This window comes from Ursus arctos, unplaced genomic scaffold (genome assembly GCF_023065955.2).
Source record: "Ursus arctos isolate Adak ecotype North America unplaced genomic scaffold, UrsArc2.0 scaffold_33, whole genome shotgun sequence".
In the NCBI taxonomy this organism is placed as follows: Eukaryota; Metazoa; Chordata; class Mammalia; order Carnivora; family Ursidae; genus Ursus; species Ursus arctos.
Genome location: NW_026623019.1, coordinates 21,406,969 through 21,432,225, shown reverse-complemented (window position 1 = coordinate 21,432,225; position 25,257 = coordinate 21,406,969). Strand labels below are relative to the sequence as shown.

The window sequence follows — 25,257 nt, the reverse complement described above, 5'->3', positions numbered from 1 at the left end:
AAACATTGGCTAGTCCACACTGAGATGTGATCCAAGTGGAGAATGCCTGCTGGAATGTGAAGACTTAGTCCAACAAAATAGCATGAAGTATTTCAGTAAATGTGATATTGATTACATTTTCAATTAATTGTATTTTGGATATACTATTAAACTTAATTTCACCTGTTTATGTTGGCTTTTTTTTTTTTTAACGTAGATATTTCTATGGCACAGAGCTGGGCTTAGACCAGTGGTTCTCAGTTTAGTCCCAGAACCAGCAGCATCAGCATCACCTGGGGCCTCGTTAGAAATGCAAACCCTCAGGCCCTACCCCCACTAACTGAGTCAGCAACTCTGGGTCCAGGAACGAGTGTTTATGAAGCCTACCGGTGACCTGAGGAGAACTGTGAATCCAGAAGCCAGCGCAGGCCGGAGGTGAGAGTTCTCCCAACTTGCCCAGGACGGGACCCCCTGCCCTAGGTGGCAGAGAACGGCAGGCCAGCGGCCAGAGGAGGCCCTTCTACAGTCTCAGAGTCCCCGCCAGGGGACAGAACTAGTGCCTCCCGCCCTTCCCCCAGGGCCTGCCTGGGGTTGTTCTCTGCAAGGAGATGTATTTATTCAAAGGGGTTCAGTCATCTCGCTAAATAAAATCACTCGCTTAGGCTGGTAAATATTGACTCAAGCTGTTACGCTTTTTATGTATTTCAGCAACTCCCAATGTTTGATGGCTCCGCAAGCAAACAAGAACAGGTACAGGAAGTTTTCGCGGTGTTTGGGGCCCCTGTTTGTTTTTGCGCAGCTGATGCCTGTTGCCCATTGTGTAAGGCAGGTTACTAACGACCTTGTTATGGAGCACTCTGCAGTTGATAAGGCCGAGGGCTTTCAGAGCATACAAATGCATTTCACATTTCCACATGAAAAGTTTATTTTAATTGTGTTTTGAAATATACTGTACCCTAAAGGCCTCTCTTTCCTCAGCAATGTACATCCCCCCAATAAAACCCGCAAAGAATGGAATGCATAATGGGGCGATGGGTAATGGGCAGTCTGGAATTCAATCTGAAGAGGGCTCCTGCTATCCGTTCTGCATATATTTAAGGTCTCCAGAGCTGGCGGGCAGGACGTGGTGGAGGGCCACCTCACGAAGAGCTGTAGGGAGCTGTGGTTTTAAAAGAATTGGCAAGTGTCGGAAATCCCTTGTAAGTGTTTGTGTTTTCTTTAATTAGCCTCTTGGTGCAACAGAACTTTTACTTCTGATTCTAGCTGGAGTGCTGGGGGCAGAACTCCTCGGAGAGGGAGGTGACAGCTGCGGCAGGCATAGGGCTCCGAGGTGACAGCTTCGGCAGGCATAGGGTTAAGGAATGGCTCCAAGAGGCATAGAGGCAGGTGTGGCAGCAGCCTGGGAATTTGGGGACTGAGTAGAGGGTAGGGCGGGGGAAAGGAGAGATCCTCAAAGTTACTCCTCCATTTCTTCCTTCTAAATTCCACTCCCTTATCTATTCCTTCACATTGTTTTCTCTCCTCTTCTTTCTCTCTTTTTTTCTTTTTTTTGAGAGGGAAAGAGAGAGCGTGTGCGTGGTGGGGAAAGGCAGAGGGAGAGGGAGAGAGAAAAATCTTAAGCAGACTTCCCGCTGAGCCTGGAGCCTTGGTGGGTGGGGGGGTGGGGGGGTGCTCCATCTCATGACCCTGAGATCATGACCGGAGGTGAAATCCAGAGTCGGATGTTTAACCGACTGAGCCACCCAGGTGCTACTCTCTTCATTCTTGGTTTTCTTTTCTCCTCTTTTCTCCCTCTTCCTGCATCCTTCCCTTTTCCCCCTCTGAGAATAACGTGGGGACAGAGAACTGCTTAGAGGAAAATGGGAGGGAATTAGCTGCTAAATAAATTGGATCCAGTATCCACCCCATTGCAGGCACAGGTGCTTATCAACACACCCTTACACTTCCTGTATCAGCACGCAGGGTACTTGCACACACACACACACACACACACACACACGTAAAATATGTAACAAGATTCTTCAGCTGTTAGCCTATAGCAAAATATAAAAGAACACTGTTGCCAAAATGACACTGACCCCAAAAACAGTGAAAGATTTTGGTGATTTGGGGTTTCTTCTTTAAAGTGACCATGTGAGGATGACTACATCGGATATGCACTTAAGGCGCTGTCTTAACAGTGCCTTATTCAGGCTGCCATAACGAAATACCACGGGCCGGGTGGCTTAAACAGCACAAATTTATTTCTCACATTCTGGAGACCGGGAAATCCAAGATCAAGCGGTCTTCTGATTTGGTTCCTAATAAGTGCTCTCTTCCTGACTTACGTATGACTGCCTTCTGCCTCCATCCTTGCACAGCCTTTCTTCAGTGCCTGAGCATGGAGAGACTATCTCTCGGCTCTTCTTATAAGGCCACTAATCCCATTATGAGTACTCCACCCTCATGGCCTCACCTAACCTTATTTACCTCCCAAAGGTTCCATCTTCAAATACCATCACAATGGAGATTAGTTAGGGCTTCAACATACGAACTTTAGAGAGACACAACCATTCTGATCACAAGTACTGAACAAACAATAAATATCAGTATTTTTGCTGCTTCTGAAATGAGGACTTACAAATTGAAAGCATTCTGTGGCTGGAAGATCCATTTTTCTTTTCTTCTGTCATTTAGACCTCAGCAATGTGGTCAAATCAACTAAATCATAATTAAGTCAGGATTCATTTTCAGTTGTTATACTTTTAACTATAATGCATACACTTCACACAAAGTTTAACCCTTAATAGGTTAATTTTGAGGGCTCTAGGGAGCCATTTCCTTTCTCTCTCTCTTTCCCTGTGAGTTTTTCTTGACCTTTCAAGTGAAACCTGATGATGAAACAGTCAGTTCAGCTCCCTGACTAGCTAATCCATTGCTGAGGGATGACGCATAGCTTCGTTACTGAGAGCGGGTTCTAGTACCAAAGCTCCAGAAAAAGATCCTGTTTCAAACCACTGACCTCTGAATCAGTCTGTGTTTTCTTTCTGTGCAGTTTTGGAGGATCCTGGGCCTCCAGGACCCAAACAGAATAAACGGGAATAGTGAGCTGACCATTCTGGGTTATTTAAGTGCCATCTGGGGTGGAACCACCATTTTCCAGTAGAGCTGAGTCTTTCGATAATTCTTTAGCCCTAGATGGTTCTTATGTTGCCTTTTTTTTTTTTTTTTAAAGATTTATTTATGTATTTGAGAGTGAGAGAGCATGGGGGAGGAGGGGTAAGGGAGATGGAGAGAGAATCCCAAGCAGACCCTGAGCTGAGCATGGAGCTTGACTTGGGGCTCGATCTCACAAACCTGAGTTCATGACCTGAGCTGAAACCAAGAGTCAGATGTTTAACTGACTGTGCCAACCAGGTGCTTCAGGTTAAATACTTTTCGATGCAGAAATTTTTCCTTATAAGTGTGATAGTCAGAGATAAGGAATAATTTTTGGTACGATTGACTCAAAGCACTATATCCATATGATGTTTCAATATTAGACCCAGGTTCCTCAAAATGTGATCCTGGAGCTTGCTAAAATGCAAATGCTTAGGGCTCATTCTGAGTTACTGAATCAGAACCTCCAGGATGGGGTCCACGAAAGTCTGAAAAACATGGCTCTAGACCTAGACATGGAAACTAAATTTTATTACTATTGCCTTTTATTTTTCTTCCTTGAGTTAGGTATTTTTTTTCTTAAAATGAAACAAAATAAAGTTTGTCTCATTTGATTATAAAATCATGAATTTTCATTGTAAAAAAGTTCTGACCAAAATTTTAAATAATAAGTTAAGAATTATCAATAATCCCACTACTCAAAGATAACCATGGATAAATGCCATGATTTTTTTCCTCATTACATATTACAGTGAACAAAGACCATTCTGTAAGCACAGTTACTGCTTTCATAGAACCACAGGATATTAATGCCGTGAGGGAACCGGGAGATCATGTGGGCCCCATTCCCTCATCTGTATCAAGGAAAACCAAGTAATTAGCTCTATGGCACCAGTCCAGCCAGTAACTGGCAGAAATGAACCTAATAGTTGTCTCCATCAGATGTGAATGAGGCCTCAGATTATCTATCTAACAGACTGGCACTTTTAGGAAAGCTCTGTATAATTTTAAATCTCAAAGATGCCTAAATAATGTGTATACCTGATAAGCCTAATGGTTTGCCCTTGGAGAAGAAAACAAACAGATTAAGAAAGAAATCATATGAGACCTACTAATATTATTTCGCCAACTTTGGTGAAGTAGGCTACATAATAACCATCACCCGCTAGTCAGTGACCAGTGCAATATACAGTTGACACTCGAATGATGTGGAAGTTAGGGGCACCGACCCCTTCACAGTCAAAAATCCATGTGTAATTTTGGACTGCTCCGGAACTTTATTAATAGCCCACTGTTGACTGGGAGCTTTACTGATAGCATTAACAGTTGATTAACACATATTTGTATATTACATGTACTATATGCTATATTCTGACAAGCTAGAGAAAAGAAAATGTTATTAAGAAAATCACAGGGAAGAGAAAATACATTAACAGTACTGTACTATATGAAAAATCCACATATAAGTGGACCTGTGCAGTTCAAATCTGTGTTCAAGGGTCAACTGTATATTAATATAGAGGCAGGGGTGCCTGGGTGGCTCAGCTGTTAAGTGTCTGCCTTAGGCTTGGGGCATGATCCCAGGGTCCTGGGATAGAGCCCTGCATTGGGCTCCCTGCTTGACGTTCACATTCCCCTTGCTTGTGTTCCCTCTCTTGCTGGCTCTCTCTGTCTTAAAAAAAAAAAAAATATATATATATATATATAGAGAGAGAGAGAGGCAACTTATTCACTTACCCATTCATTGCTTTAACAGATATTCCTTGAACATCTAATTTGAACTTACTGCTCAAAGAACTAGTGTCTTGGTAAGAAGCAAACTGTACAGTTTGGGTATACTTTTTTTTTAAAAAAATATTTTGTTTATTAGAGAGAGAGAGAGAGCATGGGTTGGGGGAGGGGGAGAAGGAGAGGGAGAAGCAGATTCCCCACTGAGCAGGGAGCTGGATGCAGGGCTGATCATGACCCGAGCCAAAGGCAGATGCTTTACCAACTGAGCCACCCAGGCCCCCCAGTTTGGGTGTATCTTTTAAATGAACTTGTACTTTCCCGAAACATAATCTTATCTCAAGGTGTTCTGAGGCTGGGTTTTTGAGGCTGCGGAAATGGTATGCCTCCTCCTTCAATTTTAACTGCATACATACACTGCATATCATCAAATGAATTTAATGAGAGTATTCCATCTCTGGAGTTGCTCAATATTTGAAGATTACTTTTTAATGAAATATCTTGTTATCATTGTCCAAATAACCGATGACCTTTCAAATGGAAACCATATGTAAATATAGGGACAGGAAATCAGTGTATTTCTTTGTACGGAGAAAGAAAAAGAAGGCATGTATCTTGCTGTAAAGAAAAGAACAGGAGACTAGGACACAGCTGTTAAATGTCAGTTACAATTTCTGGTTGGTGAACTTTAGCTCACCAGTTATTTGTCCATCACATGCACCGTTCTATTTGCTCTTTGGAATGTCCCTGTACTGCAGGTGGCAGTTTATACTGTTACCCACTGCAGCGGTGTGTTGGCTAATGAGTGAGAAGTTATCTGGTAGGTGAAGGCTTGGTGATAGCACTTAATGATATAAAATGATATAAAATATTAGTGATATAAAATATTATAGTGATATAAAATATTATAAATGATATATTATAAATGATATAAAATATTATGATATAAAATATTATAAATGATATACATATAAATGATATAAAATATGATATAAAATGATATAAAATATTATAAAATATTAATATGAAGATAAGTACATGGTTATTCTAGTAAAACAACAACGAAAAAGATGTCCATGCGCTCCTCATAGCAAGGACATCTAATACCAGGAAGTAATTTTCAAGGACATAGTCAGCTTCCTGGAAACACAAAGCTTTAAAGCTTAAAAAAACCTTTCAGGAATCAGAGACTTTCCAAGTTATCAGCTCCATACCCCCATTTAATTGATGATTAAAGTAGAGGCTCAAAGAGGTTACATGTCTTATTCAAGGACTAGCGCCTGGAACACCTATGATGCTCTGTCTGCCAAATACATCTTGCCTAGAAAGCCTCAGAAAGCACATCTACATCTATCCTCTAATTAGTCCTAAAGTTACCTTATATTATGTCTTATCTTTAATATGATCGTCCACTCGTTAGATAGTGGTGATAGTCATGATGTTTATTGACAAAGGCAGGGTATTTATTGAAAAATAACATACCACCCATATACTTATTAAGTCCAATTAAATTGAAGCTTGAAAGTGGAGTGAAAATTGTGGGTACAGTGTTGGGTAGAGAGTGTAAGGGAATGTGGGGTGGGGAAGCCAATTGGAAGTGAGAGTATTTCTGGGGTGGTGGCTAGGGGAAGGGCCTTTAATAGAAATTGTTGGTCACGTGATCTTAAAAAAAATTAAAGTTTAATTTTGGAAAGAAAACCATAACCCTTGCCTGTCATCCTTACAATAGGGTCCAAGTTTATGATCTAGTATTTTATCTCAGTTCATCATGTATTGTTAGGACAAGGCAAGGAAAAGGGTTTATAAACACGATACTCCACTAGGAAATGTCTAGACGGCTGTTTTTGTTCTTTCCCTCTTCTCCTTTCCAATTGTCCAGGCCTTGAATGTGAGAAAGAAACTTAAGACCCTCAAACAATAGGCCAAATAAATGTCTTTTGCATTCTGGAAGGAAAAAGAAAGGGTCTCTAGGGCTCAGTAAACTGACTCTAAGTCGGCCTGGAAGAGCCACAATACTTTTTGTTCTCTAGACTGCCCGTGGTTCCCTCAGAATTATTCCACCGGCCTAGAAAACCAGCTCTGTGACATTCTGGGGGCTTTTATCTCTTATGGTGAATTACTGTATCCAATGCAAATCTCCTCCAGGGCTCACAGAGATCTCAGCAAGCAAGGAATATGGAACTGCTCAAATCAGGAATAGATGGAGACTTTGAAGATAAGGTAAACTGTGTTTTCTTGTTGACAAAATAATCTGAAGCTTTTGTTGTGTGTTTCCATAAAAGACTTCCCAGGCATAAATCAATATGGCAGCACCAACTCTGCGAGAATAAGAAACGATAAGTATAGTTTTCAGCACCCTGTAACCGCTCATTACATTTATTTCCCAGTTTTCTTTGTTATTCCTTTCCTGTTCAAATCTGAGCCAGCACATTTTTGGCTTCCCAGCTGAAGTAGGAGGTGCTGCCAATCAGCAGGAAATATAATACAGATAAGATTCATATAAACTCTTTTGAACTGGTAAAATAGCTGGATGGGAAATGGATGTTAAATTGTTTACATTTGGCACGAGAAGAAAACGTTCCATTTTTAAATTCAAAGCCTCTGCACCTTTGTAAATGAAAACAAATCACATGGGTCATGTAGTGTTCCACTCTGTAAAAGCCATCAGGAGGCTGATAAAAGCTTTCGTAAATCACTAACTTTATCTGGTAACTTGCTCAAAAGAGTCATTTCCCAGATTAAAATGATGTGGCCCTTGCCCTGGGTCTTTGGAAAAATTGTGTAGTAACAACAGGCTCCCAGCAGACTCTGAGGTGTGCTCTACAAACAGGGGCAAAAAAAAAAAAAAAAAAAAGTTTTGGGGGAGATGCCTATGAATTTTGATTTTTCAACTCAGGTCTTTCCAAATTCCTATGTGTGGTCTGAAGACATTAGCATTATGAAAAAACTTTCCTCTTCGCAAACATTGGTATGCCCAGCTAAGTTCAAGTGATAAAGAAAAGTCATTTTTAAAAATGAACTGTTGAATTCCACGAAACAGCCAAGTGGCTTAATCCCACAGAAAGATAATTCCTACTTTGTGTGAGTTTTTGTATGTTTCAGCCATTTCATCTTATGTCATATGAGCATAGTCTAGACACTAAATGATGTAAAACTCACTCAGAATGTGTTTAATCATTAAATAAAATTAATTACAAAGTTGAATTAGAGTCTTAGTAGGTGGGGAGCCCTCAGTCATGGGTGAGGTGGAAAGCCTGGGAAGCCTGGTCATTGAGGCCCGCCACACAATCTATCTACGTTACTATGTCATGTTCAAATATAGTGTAGGATCAACCACATGGAGTAAGGAAAGGGGACAGCAGGACTATGGTTCTTCAGACTGGTCTTGTGAAGTACACATTGCCCTAAATTGCCATTAATAGAAAAACCATCTGATCCTTATTATTAGAACAATGCTGACCTCAGAAAGAAGCAGACAGGAGGAAGCTCGGTGCAAATCTGTGCATTGTTTTGGGACCCTTAGAGCTCTTCTGGGGAGGGTTTCTGCCATTCCTTCATTCTACAGGGAAAATCCTGAACTACAATTAGGAGTGTGTGATGAAAGTAAATGAAGATAGTTATCTTCATCCATCTTGATTTCCATTTATATTCAAACAATTTAATGATTTATGAATCAGGAGATCATTTACCTCCACACTCTGATGTAGGACCAACTTCTTGAGATTTCAAAATGGTGAAGTTTGCCCAGGCAGGGGAGGAAGATGTGAGCCCCTTTATAAAGTGCCTTCCTTTGTAGCCATTCTCCTGCCATGCTGGATCTGAGTACTCATTTTCAGAAGATGACTCATTGTCAAGATGATACCCAGTTCCCCAGTCTCCACTTGGTTTTGTAATCATTTTACAAGGGAGGTTTGAGACTAGACACTTGCCTCTCTCTGCTGTCTGTTGAGCTTCTTTTAGACAGAAGCCCACAGATTTCAAACAAGTGCAGAGCATGGAGCAAAGTCAACGAATCAGGACACGATGAGTCTCTGGCCTTCTAAGTGATCCTGAAAGGACACTTTGAAGTCAATAGGCTCACCGTGGAAATCAAAAGGAAGTCTGCAGAATGCATATAAAAGTGAGAATTATTTTCTTTAAAGTGAACTTCACTAGCATTCCCCAGTGACTCAAGTGCTGTTCGCAGCCCTGAGGTTTGCTGATACTGCCACAGATTGGTACTATTGGTGAGATAAAAGAGCCCAGTATTACATGAAAATAATGACAATCCGAATAGACATTTTCCAAAGAAGACATACAGATGGCCAAAAGGTACATGAAAATATGCTCAGTATCATTAATCATCAGGGAAATGCAAATCAAAACCACAATGAGATAACACCTTACATTTGGCAGAATGGCTAGTATCAAAAAGACAAGAAATAACAAGTGTTGGAGAGGATATGGAGAAAAGAGAACCTTTGTGCACTGTTGGTGGGAATGTAAATTGGTGCAGCCACTATGGGAAACAGTATGAAGTTTTCTCAAAATATTAAAAATGGAACTACTGTATGATCAAGCAAATCTTGCCATTGTGACAATGTGGACCTCAAGAGCATTACGCTAAGTGAAACAAGTCAGACAGAGAAAGACAGATTCTGTATAATCTCTTTTGTATGTGGAATTTACCAAAGAAAACAAGGTCAAAGATACAGGGAACAGAACAGATTGGTGCTTGCCAGAGGCAGGGGGTGAGAGGATGAGAGAAATGGGTGAACTGGGTTTTTTGGTTTCATTTTAGTTTAAATAGCTTAAATTTAAAAAAAAATAGAGAAATAAAAGATAGCGTGGATGCCCAAATTAGATTGCACTGATGGGACATCATTTTAAATATTTAGAGAAGTTACCACACATTCATTAAACCAACAATTTTGTTCAATACTTGAACAAGTTTTATACCTGAATTGAACACAACTTTGCATTAGCACCAATGATTTGTATTCACTACACATGAACAAAAGTGATAAACAACTGAATTTCTGCTATTGAAATTCAAGACACAGGAATCACCAGACATGTTGGGGAAATGCAGATACTCTGAAAGACCTAGTTTTACACTGATGAGAAATGAAACCACACTCCATCAAGGCTTGGAAAATGTCAGCGATGTTGTTGGGGTAGATGAGTGAAACAGCTCCTGTACTGAATTTGCAGAGGGATCTCTTGGGAGGAATCGCAACAAGTAAACACTTGGGGTTTTAATTAAATTATAAACAAACAAGCCTCAGTTTGAAAGTTCATTAATCATAATGCATCTGGGATCCCCAGTGTTGATGTAATCAAGCCCAACTTATTGCTAGGAAGTGGTGGGTCAAGGAGATGACCAGGGATGCATGGCCTCCCCTTTTCCTGTTCAGTTATATTATTTTATTGAAATAGATAGACATTTTGGACATTTGGTGATGGAATGAATACACATCATCATAGTATTGCTGTACTAATGATACTTGGCATTGAGTTTAATAAAGGTGACTGGATAACAGGTGCTTTTCTGATGAGGTGATGGCTTTTACAAATGAAGCTAAATGTGCAGAGGCTGGTTTGTAGCCTTTTTCTGGCAATAGAAGGACATTCATTTATAATTTCAATCTTATTTGAATGTTGCGTCTCAAGTTTGTTGTCTTCCTCAAAGATATCCTTCTGGAATAGTTGCTGACTGTCTTACTTTGGGCTCCATCAGAAGCAGATCTTGAGGCAAGGATAGGAATACACATAGATTATTTGAAAAGCAATCCCAAATAGGGTTGCCAGGTTAGCAAATAAACATGCAGGAACTCAGCTAAATTTGAAGTTCAAATAAACAACAAAGAATGTTTAATATAAATTATGTCCCATGCAATATTTGGGATATACTTACACTAAAAAAATGTTGTTTATATGAAATTCAAATATAGATGGGCATCCTGCATTTGATTAGGCAACACAATCCCAGGAATCTAAGGGGCGGGGGGACACAAGACAAACAAGGAAAGACCAATGCAGGATGCATTAATGAGCAGGTGTGGACAACTGTAGCTCAGTCCCTCTGGAGACTTTGGGAAACTGTACAGAACAATACCTTAGAGTTGTCCTATCTGGGGGCAAAGGAACCCGGCATTTAACTACCATCTTCTTCCATTATTTGTTAAGTGTTGGTCCTGGGGCATAAGTCCTCTCCTGCCCATTCTGTTTGCCCTGCAGTCATAGAAAGCCCTTGGCAGAGAGTTGCAAGTACTTGCAGTAGGAAGCCTATGGCAAGTATTAGAACCTTAAGTACCAAGGGATATTGAATAAACCTGAGTTTCTTATTTGGTGACTTTGGGCAAGTCGTGACACCTCTTTGTGTCTAAATTCTCAGCTCTTCACCTTTCTTGCCAGAGGCTCTCTCCCGAGGATAGTGAGTTATTGACACCTTCTCTAGGAGAAGCTGCTCACTTTCTCATCTTGGGGCAGGAGGTGTGGTTGATGTTTATCCAGTTCTCCATGCTAGAACTACTCCCTGGTGTAGTTTTTAAACAACTCTGCTTCTATGAAATGCCCACTAACCTATTTTCAGTTTGTTAGTGAGTGAGTGAGTTAGTGAGCCTAACACGTGGTTCATAGTCTTCCATCATTCCTCATATCCTAACATGTGCAACTCCCACATCAGCATGGATGCTCTCTTGTCACCCAGGGCTTCTCCTCCAGAGACCGTTACCTTTACTTCACTTCAGCCATCTGTTCCCTTAGAGATACACTGCACTGTGTCATCACCTGGAACTGCTCCCCCTAGTGCTGGCCCCGATCTTATCATCTTTGAGCCCTCTTAATGAGTCACTCTTGAGATTTGTTCCTTCACCCCACTGAGATTCCTAATACCTTGAACCTCTCTATCAGCTTCATCCAGACTTCACTGCTTTTCCTATTCAAGTGAGACTAGATGGTTTATGTCCTCAAACTCACTCTTGGCCTGTGATGATTCTAACACTCCAGCCTAACAAAACCATTACCTTTAGTCATCCATCTCTCCATTTCCTCTATATCTATACCTGTGGAGTCTATATCTATATCAGTGGAGTCCTGCTGGTTGATATCACAGAACTATGGGAAATGATGTCTCTAAAAAGTCATGAACACATCTTAACTGGCCTCTCAATGCTGTAGGCAATCCTATTATATTCTTTACTTTTCTCAAACCTCCTATCTCCCTTGCACAACTATCCCTGCCTGTATTACTCCCCCCTGATTTTTCTTCCTCATTCTTTCTTCCACACTTAGAAATGATTGTTTCCCCTGTCTCATTTCACAAAGAAAATCACAGAGAATCCTGGCAGATTCTTGCCATTGAAATCACAAGTTTTCCACATTCATCTTTTTCTTCTTTGCTTTTGATAACAATGAAAAATAGATCATGTATTTCTTGCCTCTTATTGCATCAGTCTCCTCATCACCCCTTCTAGCTGCTTTGGTCATTTCCTCTGGAAAGCCTAGTCTGTTCTCTGCTCCCACCCCACCTCCAGCAGGGTTACGTGTCCTGCCCATGTCCTCTCATGGCACCCTCCACTAACTCCTACCTTTGCACTGAGGACACTATATCCCTAGCCATAAGCTCTAGGGACAAAAGAAATAATAGTCTAACTGGTTCATAGTTGTTCCCATTACTATTCAAAAAGTTTCTGCTGAATAAGTGAATTAAAAAGAAATTTAAAAAATGAATTGGCTTTGTATCAGTTTCCTATGCTCCTTAGAGATGGCCATTTTGTTTTAGCATTAGATTTCAATAAGACCCGTTGAATCTACAGAGATCATATATACTGTAGGTATACATTTTTAAGTGACCTGAAATGAATGCTTAAATCAATCAGTTTAGTCAATAAAATGGCCAATTAACAGAAACAGAGCCTGTTTATTTGATGAATTTGAAAGGTTAATTCAGTCAGAATGAAGAGATCCTGTAGCCCAATGTGGACTCAGTCTGTGTGAGGCCTCAGGGGGGATTACACTGTTCTAGCAGTGAAAAAAAGAAGAAACTGTCAATGAAGAAGAAATGCAACTATTGGCATAAGCACTAATATCCTATCATCTTTCCCACTGAATTTTTCCTTTCCGTCTAATAGGAAATAGAAGTTGCTATTAAGTTAAGAATGTGGGTGCCTTGTTATTTCTTAATGTACACATATTTTTTAAAAAGATTTTATTTATTTATTTATTTGTCAGAGAGAGAGAGAGAGAGCACAAGCAGGTGTAGTGGCAGGCAGAGGGAGAAGCAGGCTCCCCCCCAAGCAAGGAGCCTGATGCGGGACTTGATCCCAGGACCCTGGGATCATGACCTGAGCCAAAGGCAGACACTTAATTGATTGAGCCACCCAGGCGTCTCCAGTGTACATGTACTTCAAAATGAAAAATTAGTTTCTTGACCATCACCTTTTTCATTTTATATAAGACCGCATTAAATAATCCTAATACATCTACAATTTCCATTTCTAATTTCAGCCAAAGAATATGGGTTTTTCTAAGTTTGTTGAGAATATGTTTACGATTTTAATCTTCAGGCACCCAGAAGAATTAGCATATTTTGGTGATTTCTTTCTCTCATTGAATGAATTCATTCATAATTTCTCTGAGAAATTCCCGTCCTAAATCATCAGTTAAAGCCCAATCCAGAAGTTCATTTTGTTGGGTACCCAATGATTTCATTAGCAAGTTATAAATCTCACAGCTGATGATATCTTACGATAGCATAAAACACATTATATTGGTTCCCAAATTGCCAAGGCCAAAAATGTTTTGGATAAGAGTAAAACATTTCAGTATCTAAGATCAAATGTAAAGTCAAAATACATTTAATACATTCTATAGGAAAATTTTGGCATTTATCTCAATTTTACATGATCTCATTCTTCCTATTGATGCTATATAAATCATTGCCATTATAATAACCTCTCAATAATTCATGCTAATGGTGGGGAAATATGTACAATTTCAGAGAGAAAAAGAATTTCAAAGTATTTTATAAAGATTACTCAAACACACCTTTATTCTCACTCACTTGTTCACGAAACTATGTATTTTTCCCTTGCTCCTCCTTCACCTCATCTTTTCTATCCTTCCATCTTAAATCCACCCTTTCTAGTTTAGAGTTTAATAAACAAGATCCCATAGGAAGCTCAATGGCAAGATAGTATGATGTGCATTCACGTTATCCACTCAACAAAGCCAGGCTGTGTTGGGAAAAATAGGTCATAATGAGCATGCAAAGCATGGATAATAAAGAGCTAATTATATTTCTTGCTATTCTTTAATTTTATGCCCTCATAAAATTGCATCCCCTCCAAAATATTGAGAGATTAAAAATATGCCAAACTGTACTTACAACAGAGATTTTTAAAAAGAGGGCAGATGCAGATAAAGAAGGCAGAAAATCATTGTATTTAAATGCTTGGGATAAGAAATTCAGCACTGATTTTCCCTCTGAGTTCCCTAGAAACTAGTGCAAAAAGGGAAACCCAATTTGTCATATAATTCTCATTATCTGCATTTAAATTTAAAGATGTTTAAGAAGTATGTGTGCCTGGCAGTAAATTCCAAAAGAAACGTTTCAGGGATCATGGATTGTTACAAAAGTGACATTAATGATGCAATGGAAGATGTCTTCTCAAAACAATGGAGCACCATAATATTCTTTCATTTGGTTATACTTAGTATTCTCTTTTTTCCATTTTGAAGATTAGAAAAAATGAAGTCATATGTGCAGCATAAGAAAGAAAAGGAGAATGCAGGCTTCATTCTTAATTCCCCTCTGCTGGACATTTCTCTGCTGCATGGTGGTCCAAAGCAATACAGACACAGCTCTTAATGGAAGTATTGGGGATGCTATTTATCACTTCAACACACTGTTTTAGTCCATAAAATTCCTAGAGACAGAGCTATCTTTATGAGCCATCACACAGTTTTAGTAGGACATTTGAGGTTGGACTAAGTCCATGTTTGGCTGCTTATATTAAATTGTTCCAAAATTGGGTGCATTTCAACAGAGTTGGCATGGAACACACTTGTCCTTGCTATCACCAAGCCAATGGACCCAGACCTGTCTCTACATATAGGGTGTCACACCCACCCCAACGTTCTCCCATAGTTAATGGCACTAAAGCTGGCTCCGTGAAAAAATGAGTACCTGAAGTGTTTGGCAACTGTATTCTAAATTCAAATGTTTTATAAACCAATGCATATAAATAAGGAAGAACCTTTATTCAAAAGCAGTTTCCCCCCCAGAATATTTTTGTTTGGGTTTATTTTACTTTTGATTTTGATTTTGGCTTTGAAGTGTAGGCTGGGATAGAGGTAGAAGTTCCAGGATTCCATGTGAAGGGCCAGGATAAGGATGCTATGATAGCAACCAGAAAATAATTGAAACCTCAAGAGAGAATCTTTTTAGCACAGATTCCATGATTTTTTCAAATGCTGAAATGAGCCAGTTTTAACTCAAGTGACTGATGGAGCTATAAACCCTGCTTTATTAAGCATATGCCCAATGGTTGCTGACGACCAGCCAGCCCCTAGCCTCTGCTCTGTCACCTCTTCTCAGCAGGTATCTTTTTAAACTGCACCCCCAGATGTGTTTGCAATTCTCAAACTTCCACTGCTGTCCACCTAATTAAGATCATGTCCAACCGGGGTCAAAGTTTACAACACCAGTCACGCTCTTGTTTATGTGAAATGAGTCAGCACTTTAAAAATGGAGGTAACAGAAACAATTTCATGTAAATAACAGATGATGTGACTTGTTGAGAAGCAACAATGCCTTCTCTACTCACCTTCATTTATCAGTTCTATGTATGACTCCAAAATCTACACTTCAACTCTAATCTTCCTTCAGTTGGCTAGTAGAGACTTTTCCTTCAATGTCCTGCTGTGCACTCCACATCCGCACAACTCACCGTTCCTCCTGGAAACCAGGTGATTCTGCTGATATTAACCCCCTCCACCTGTTTTTTCTTCTAGAACTAGATCAGATCTGGGTAAACTCCCTTTCCATACTGCTCTCTGTAAGTAGGAATGCACATGACCTTACCTCTACTGTAATTCTGGGGTAAGATAGTCCCTAACTAACAAACAAGGAAACATCTCAGCAACTTCCTGGTTGGAGCAAAAGTTTCCTCAGTTTTCAGCAGAACCAGAGAAATATATTTAGCCTTATTGACAACCTCATGTTTTTTTTTTTTTTTTTAAAGATTTTATTTATTTATTTGACAGAGACAGCCAGCGAGAGAGGGAACACAAGCAGGGGGAGTGGGAGAGGAAGAAGCAGGCTCATAGCGGAGGAGCCCGATGTGGGACTCAATCCCGGAACGCCGGGATCACGCCCTGAGCCGAAGGCAGACGCTTAACGACTGCGCTACCCAGGCGCCCCTACAACCTCATGTTTTACTTCCAAGCACATTCCCTGTACCCATAAATCAAAACTCTTATGTAAGGAATCCTACCGTGTTTTTGTTTTACTGTGATGATTACATCTATATATTTTTTAAAATTTAATTTCTACTGGTTTCTTCTTTTCTTTCTTTTCTTAGAGCTTCTCCAGATTTATAGACACCCTAAGAAAGGCGTTCATCTGACTTCCAGGGGCTCCAGTTAGTAGCATCAGTGGTTCCTTAATGCTGTGCATCCACCCCTGACTGGGATTTCCTGCCAGACTCTCTGTTTGCTGCTGCCTAGGCTGCTGGTCTGGGTTATGATACTCGAGTTTATTCCATATTTCCTGGTCTGGGCAGGCTGCCCCTTTCCCTTCAGTGTCTGAGCCTTCCTGGTCCCCAGCAGTCTGATCATTCCAAGCCATGGCCTTGCTCAGATCTGAAGTGCCCAGGTTCACTCCAGTTTCTGACTATTTATCCAGACCCTAGCTCATTCCTGACTGTGCACTCCTGGACCTTCTCAGGACTCTTGGATCCTGCACCACTCCTTTTTCCTCTCAGGGTCTTCATGACCCTTTGCTTTATTAGACTCTGGTTCCCATCTCTGATGACCACTACTGCCTGCTGCCTCCTGACATCCATGCTTTAAGCCTAGGAGTCATATTTGACATTGTTCCTCCTCTGTCCAGAATCACTTGCACAATGCTTTTGGCTTCTCATATTATTGCCAGAAAGCATTGTTCCTATGGGAGGATCTTGTTATAATTAATATTGGCCTAGTACAGGCCTGCGTCAGTCCCTACTATTTTCCATACATCTAGGACACAATTACTAGATAAATCTGGAAAACACTGTTAAATTTGTCACATGTCTGTCTTTTCTCTCTAATTTCTGAATCACGGGATCCAGGTATCCTACTGTCACCTTGTAGTAGTAAGTATCCAATCATTATCTGTTGATGGATGTTGAGTGAATCAAATCATTAGTGAAAGTTGCTGGAAAAATAAATTGGAAACATAGGTATCGCAAGGGGCCTTGTTAAATGTACTCTCACTGGTCTAATTGCATTTAATTAAGTCCCTTGGGGAATACTTGCCCCTAAGGCCATGTCATCCAAGGTCAATGTGACTCATTTCAATCAGAACCTCTCATAGGGGTGATGGAGCAATTATATAGCATTTGGACTTGCATCTATGATTTGTTGTAGCACCATTTTAATTTTGTTTATGAAACCTCTGAATTCTAAAGTGTAGGAAGAGGACTTTGTAAATTAGGCCCAAGAACAGCCTTTAAGACCTGCTTACCTGCTTATCCAGATTTCCTCACAGCTTCTGTACCCTTGCTGTGGGCTTTCCTCTTAGAGGCCCTGGACTCATGTCAGATGACACAATGACCCTGGGAAGAATAGGTGTGGGAAGTAACTGAAGGTTAAAGTGATGTAGTGTTTGTAATAAGTGTAATTTTGCTATTTTATCTAGAAATATAAAGTAAAATAAATTGTATGGTAGCTTTGACTCACCACTGTGGCATTAGCCTCTGGGCATGTTAACCAAGAAGATAATAAATATAATAGATTAATAGCTAGGTTTTACCCTTTGGACATACATTTTAATAATTAAAATTGTGGGCTGTGTCTTGAATCCACAAGCATTTGCTCTTTGATCCCAAGTATATGGATTTCATGAGCAAAGAAAATGGTTGCAGGAATTGTGGAACAACTCTTGTCCACCTTGTCCCTCTACTCTCAGGGAAATGTTTAGGTTGATTTAAAGATTTCTTACAAAATCTTTTTTTATGTAGAATGACTTTGTGTGGTAATCTTTTCTAGTGATTATAAAGAAGAGTTGGGCCATTCACTGAATAACAAAAAATACTGAACAATATTGGAAACTAAGAATATTATGTCTTCGTATCTGGAGTAGATGTGGAAGAGGGTATTAGGATGGTGATACATAGTTGAGAAAGATGGATGATATAGTGAGAGGAAAGAGCCATGGTACCCAGGTTAGCATCTGTGTTTAATCCCAGTTCTGCCCTTACTGTAACCTTGAACTCATCATTTGATGTCTCTGTACCTTAACTTCTTCAACTACAAAATGGTAATAATAGCTATTTTACTTACATTGAGTTCTTAGAATGATTGAGATGATTTTTAAAAGACAAAAACATTGCATTGCTAAACATGTTTAATCTATTAATACCACTTTTTTCCTAGTGCATTAAGAACCATTTGGAAATAGCTTACCTTAACCTCGGTTCTATACAACCAGGATCAAAATCTAGTCATTTAACAATAAGGATAGTGATAACTAGAAGCTATAAGGGAAATGTGGAGTCACTGGCTGAAGATCCTATAATTCATATTATCAAATATATGTGAAGTTTCTAACAAATGCTTGAGACTTATAAAAAGATAAGATACATGTCTTATCAAAGACTATACCTAAATATAAAAGGACCTATTATCTAGCTTCCTTGATAGTGCCCTCAAATTTGGAATGGGAAGAATCCAATTCATTATTATAAGAATTATTCTTTGCATTCAATTACTTTCTCTAGGACGCTCCAGCAATACAAAGGGAAAATGAAAGTAAACAACAAAGTAGAAATGAAGAATAAAGATCAGAGACTTCAACCTTGGAATAAAATCTGAAAAAATATCAGGGCACACTATAGCAAATGACAGAAGTAACTCTAAGGATCTGAATTAATCTAGAGATGGCTTTAGAGAACACCTATTGGCTTCAAGTAATACCATGGTTGGTCTTGGTAGTTCAGCCAAGAGAATGCTGAGGAAACATGATTAAAAACCCTGGCTCTGTGGTTGACTGGGCAATTCTGGGCAAGTCAGTTAGGTTGGTAGAGCTGTAGAAAATCAAGTACTGGGGCACCTGAGTGGCTCAGTCATTACGTGGCTGCCTTTGGCTCAGGTCATGATTTCAGGGTCCTGGGATTGAGCCCCATGTTGGGCTCCCTACTCAGTCAGGACTTTACTTGTCCCTCTTCCTCTGCCCCTCCCCCTGCTCGTGTGTGCACGCTCGCTCTCTCATTCTGAAATAAATAAATACATAAAATATTAAAAAAAAAAAGAAAAGAGAATCAAGTACCTCTGATGTAAAGGTTAAGATTTGTACTAGATGATTTCTAAAAGACCTTTAGGGATCTGGAACTCTATGTTTATGAGAGGTATCATGTAATCTATTAAATAAAGTCATATCTCTGAATAAAGCGAGTCATTGTTCCTCTTTCCTTTCTGAGTTGAGCCCACCAATGCATCTTTAACTAATCGTATATCATACATTCCCTTCAAGGCCATCTACCTGAATATTCACATACGACCAATTATATATCACTTACTAGACACTTAACATGTGCTAACTTATAATGTATCTATTTTTTATTTTCTCTGTTTCCCTAGGATTTCTGGCACTTAACATAGGACTATGCATACAGAAGATATGTAGTGGATGATAATTAGCATATAACAAAGTCTCAGTTTCTATAGAAGATGTATTTCTCATCAATTTAGAGAGGCAGGCCCTATGCACTGGAAGGTTGAAGGCCAAGAGAGATGGATGGGAAAAGAATAGTCCTTGGCAACAGATAGACATTGTTTGCAATCCTAGCTTCCCCAATGAACTGTATGTCCATGGGCAAATTATTTGATCTCTCAGAGGCTTTTTCCTCCATTTCCCAAATGAAACCCCCTTCTGATGTTAGTCAAACACCCTCTCCAAGAAGGGGGAAAATTACCAGGCAAGTAGGAATGGGAGTAACAAAGAGGGACAGATATTTAATATAGCAACTTAGCAGTGTTTAAAAACTGTGGGGTTTTCATCACCCTACAGTTGATAGATTGAGTTTGATTATGAGCAGAAAAGATTATTAAAGGCTTTCAAATAAAAATTAGAGCTGACAAAAAGAGTGAGGATTACAAATTAGCCCTCCCCACAAAAACAAAACAAAACAAAACAAAACAAAAAAACAAAACAAAAACCACAACAGAAACAGCTGGAACTCTCTCCTTTCTTGTTTCTTTGTACCAGCTGCTCTCCTGCCCAGACCTAGGTCTCCAGAGCAGGAACACTTAACTGGTCCTTCCTCAGGTGGATCCAGGTTTTATGGGACCTGAAACCTAGAACATTTTGGAATTCCTATAGAAGGAAAATAATAATAAAAAGTATATATCTAAAATTAGGCATGAAAGTATATTTTAGAATAAGAAATTATAACAAATTACAAAATTTTTATAATTTTATTTTATTTCATCATGATAAGTGTATTCTTTAATACCCATCCCCCCACACACCTCCCCTCTGGTAACCATCAGTTTTTTCTGTATAGCTAAGAGTCTGTTTCTTGGTTTGTCTCTTTCTTTATTTTTCCTTTGCTCATTTGTTTTGTTTCTTCAGTTCCACATATGAGTGATATCATATGGTATTTGTCTTTCTCTGACTGGCTTATTTTACTTAGCGTTATACTCTCTAGCTCCATCCATGTCATTGCAAATGGCAAGATTTCGTTCTTTTTTATGGCTGAATAATATTCCCGTGTGTATGTGTGTGTGTGTGTATCACTTCTTTATCCATTCGTCTATTAATGGACACTTGGGCTGCTTCCATAGTTTGGCTATTGTAAATAATGCTGCAATAAACATAGGGGTGCATGTATCCCTTTGATTTAGTGTTTTTGCATTTGGGGTGTGCACCCCAGTAGTGCAATTCCTAGATCATATGATAGTTCTATTTTTAATTTTTTGAGGAACCTCCATACTGTTTTCCTCAGTGGCTGCACCAGTTTGCATTCTCACCAACAGTGTACATACAAGTGTTCCTTTTTCTCCACATCCTCACCAATACCTGTTTTTTCTTGTGTTTTTGATTTTAGCCATTCTGACAAGTGTGAAGGGCTATCTCATTGTAGTTTTGACTTCCATTTCTCTGATGATAAGAGATGTTGAGCATCTTTTCTTGTGTTTGTTGGCCATCTGTATGTCTTCTTTGGAAAAAAAGTCTGTTCATGTCTTCTGCCCATTTTAAATTAGACTATTTGTTTTTTGGGTGCTGAGTTGTATCAGTTCATGATATATTTTAGACACGAACCCTTTACAAATATGTCATTTGCAAATATCCTCTCCCATTTAGTAGGTTGTCTTTTAGTTTTATTGATCATTGCCTCTGCTGTGCAGAAATTTTTATTTTCATGTAGTCCTGATAGTTTACTTTTGTTTTACTTCACCTGCCTCAGGAGACATATCTAGAAAAATATCTATGGCCAATGTGAGAGAGATTACTGCCTGTGCTCTTTTCAAGTTATGGTTTCAGGTTTCACAGTTAGGTCTTTAATCCATTTTAAGTTTATTTTTGTGTATGGTGAAAGAAATTGGTCCAGTTTCATTCTTTTGTGTGGCTGTCCAGTTTTGCCAACACCATTTGTTGAAGAGATTATCTTTTTCCATTTTATGTTCATTCCTCCTTTGTGGAAGATTAATTGACCATATAATTGTATAATTCTGGGTTTTCTGTTCTATTCCATTAATCTATGTTTTTGTTTTTATGCCAGTACCATACTGTTTTAATTACTACCACTTTATAATATAACTTGAAGTCTAGAATTGTGAAACCTCTAGTTTTGTTTTTCTTTTTCAAGGTTTCTTTGGCTATTTGAGGTCTTTTGTGGTTCCATACAAGTTAGGATTGTTTATTCTAGTTCTGTGAAAAATGCTGCTGGTATTTTGATAGGGATTGCATTCAATCTGTAGATTGCTATGTAGTACAGACTTTTTTTTTTTTTGCTTTTTGTTTTTATTTTTTTTAAGTTTTTATTTATTTATTTGACAGAGAGAGTGAGAACACAAGCAGGAGGAGCAGCAGCAGGAAAGGGAGAAGCAGGCTCCCTGCCGAGCAGGGAGCCCAATGCGGGGCTTGATCCCAGGACCCTGGGATCGTGAACTGACCTGAAGGCAGACACTTAACCATCTGAGCCACCCAGGTGCTCCTGTAGTATAGAAATATTTGTTTTTCCAACACATGAGCATGGAATATCTTTCCATTTTTTGTGTTGCCTTGAATTTTTTTCATCAGTGTTTTATAGTTTTTCAGAGTATATGTCTTTCACCTCTTTGGTTAGGTTTATTCCTAGATATTTTATTGCTTTTAGTACAGCTGTAAGTGGGATTGTTTTCTTAATTTCACTTTCTGCTGTTTCATTATTAGTCTATAAGAATGCAAGAGATTTCTTTAAATTGATTTTGTATCCTGAGACTTTACTGAATTCATTTATCAATTTTAGTAGTTTTTTGGTGGAGTCTTTATGGTTTTCTACATATACTACCATGTCATCTGCAAATAGAGTTTCACTTCTTTTTATCAATTTGGATGCCTTTTATTTTTTTATGTTGTCTAATTGCTTGTGGCTAGGACTTCCAGGACTATGTTAAATAACAGTGGTGAGAGTAGACATCCTTGTCTTATTCCTGACCTTAGGGGAAAAGCTCTCATATTTTCACCATTGAGTATGATGTTGGCTGTAGGTTTTTCATATAAAGCCTTCATTATGTTGAGGTACGTTCCTTCTAGACCTACTTTGCAGAGGGTTTTTATCATGAATGGACGTTGTACTTTGTCGAATGCTTTTTCTGCATCCATTGAAATGATCATATGGTTTTTATCCTTTCTCGTATCGATGTGACACATCATGTTGATTGTTTTGTGAATATTGAACCACCACTGCATCCTGGGAATAAATCCCACTTGATCGTGGTGTATGGTATTTTAATGTATTGTTGGATTTGGTTTGCTAATTTGTTGAGGATTTTTGCATCTATATTCATGAGAATAAAAAGTTGAAAATACCACCCCTCCCTCAGAAATCTAGAAAAAATATGCTTTTAAATGAAATGCCTGAAGCTCTTCTATAATACTTCTCTCCTACATTTTTGGCTGATTATACCTTTCATACTCATATGACAATGATTTTGTCACCTTTTCAAAAAAAAAATAATATAATGATCATTGAGTTTGTATTAAGTGTGATTAATCAAGTGCTTTTATTATTGATAGTTTAGCAAATATTCAAGTTCACAATTTGTATTGAGAATTCCATGTAAAATTTGAGAATTATTGTCAATTGGAGAAAAAAATCTATCAGATTTCTTTCATATATGAACAAAAAGATTTCACAGCTTTTAAAATTTCCTGTGTAGCTACTAATCTTAAATATTTATTGAATTGACACCACTTTTAAGAGTTTATCATAGTAATGGCATATTTTAAGAGTCCTCATAGTAATGGCACATTATTAGTTGTACATTATCTTTGTTATTGTCATTATTTTATGTCAAATCAAGTATGGACAATTGTAAAAATGGCCATAATTTTTTTTCAAGTGGGCTCCATGCCCAAGGTGGGGCTTGAACTCACAACCCTGAGATTAAGAGTCTCATGCTTTACCTACTGAGCCAAGATACCCCCACAATTTTTTTCCCTTTTCTTCATCTATGCCTTTTGGTAGTATCCCCTCCCCTCAACTATAACTCTAGATGTAGCCATGTGACCTACTTTATTGGAACATTACCAAACATGATGCAAACAAACATTTGGGTTTGGGCTTGTCTCTGCTTGCTCTTGTTGGAAACAGTGCAACTACCACCATAAGTACAAGCCCTGACTTGTCTGCTAAATAATGAGAGGTTGTGGCTCCATCATCCCAGTTGACTGCCAGCCAACTGCCAAACCTGGAAGGGAGGAAATGCCAGATCACTAGGCTTTAGGTGACCTACTGGATACTATAAAACAATAAATGAAGTCAGCCCAGAGCAGCAGAAGGACTGCCCAACTGAGCCCAGCCCAAATCACTAAAGTGGTGAATAGGGAGCTAAATAAGTTCTTTTAAGCCAGAGTTTGGCAGACCTTTTTTCTGTAAAGAACCAGAGAGTAAATATTTAGGCTTTGCGGGCCACCTGAAAGTCTCTGTTGCATTTCTTCTTCTTTAGAAAACAAAAACACCCCAAAACAACAACAACAAAGAAGCAGCCATGGGCCTCATTTGGCCCATATGATGTAGTGTAAGCCATTAAGTTTAGGGAAAGTTTGCTATACAGCAAAAGCTAATTAATTTAGCAGGAAGTTTTAGTGGTTTCCCAAATATATTCATATAATTCACTTTTCTTCATTATTAGATTCACAGCAAGCCCAGGGTCTGATATGTCTTCTACTCAAAATGTTTCTTTTCAACTTAACAAATTACCTTCAGTATCGTATAAAAATATGTGTTGAATTCTCTTTAGAATAATTTTTACTGTTATACTTTCACTTTTATCCCTTATATTTTAGATTCCATTAATGTTTATATTAATATTTTCTCAATACCTTTAATAAATAGAATTAAAGGTGGCAAAAGAAAACACTCTTCACATGTGTATGTCCAAATCAGAAGTCCATAATCGCTCATCTGTTTCACTTAAATACTGTAAAACATCTTCCCGGCTAGCAATTAAAAGGTTGTCTTTGAGCCTTACAACTTTTAAAATAAATGTTTGCAGCTGTTTATGTTTGCATTTTTGTTTCCAATTCCTAGAAAATATAACCTAGAGTTCTTAAAAAGTCATTGTATTCCTGTTTTAAGTATGAATATCTTTTACAAATTTGTTGATTGAAAAAATGTTCTATAAACCAGCTCCTTGCTGTACCCATTTTAAACCTTAATTATCCTCCACTAGGATGTCAGGAGAGGTAGGACCTATTAATAATGCTTCTGGCCTGTGCCTTCATGTTTCTATAACAAGTGGCTAGTCATAGTGGGTAGTAAACTATTCCCAGAAGCCATCTCTAAGCTTCTAAGTAGCACTGACTTAACTACACGAAATTGACTGCATCTCACATAAATATATATGACTAAACCCAATAAATGTCTCCTAAATTTAACATTCATCTAGCCATAATCTAGAGATGCTCATGGCCACTCCAATGCCACCTAACAAAAGAAGTGTGATGGAGGGAAAATC

General features: G+C 38.7%; 1 long non-coding RNA gene across 1 annotated transcript in view; it reads left to right on the top strand.

Annotated features, from left to right (window-relative positions):
• The first annotated feature begins 327 nt into the window (after window positions 1-327).
• Window positions 328-25,257, top strand: part of LOC123002086 (uncharacterized) — a 38,877-nt gene continuing 13,947 nt past the window's right edge. The window contains exons 1-3 of the long non-coding RNA XR_006411633.3: window positions 328-414; window positions 688-729; window positions 6,991-7,065. This is a non-coding gene — a long non-coding RNA (uncharacterized LOC123002086). The remainder of the gene's footprint in view (window positions 415-687; window positions 730-6,990; window positions 7,066-25,257) is intronic.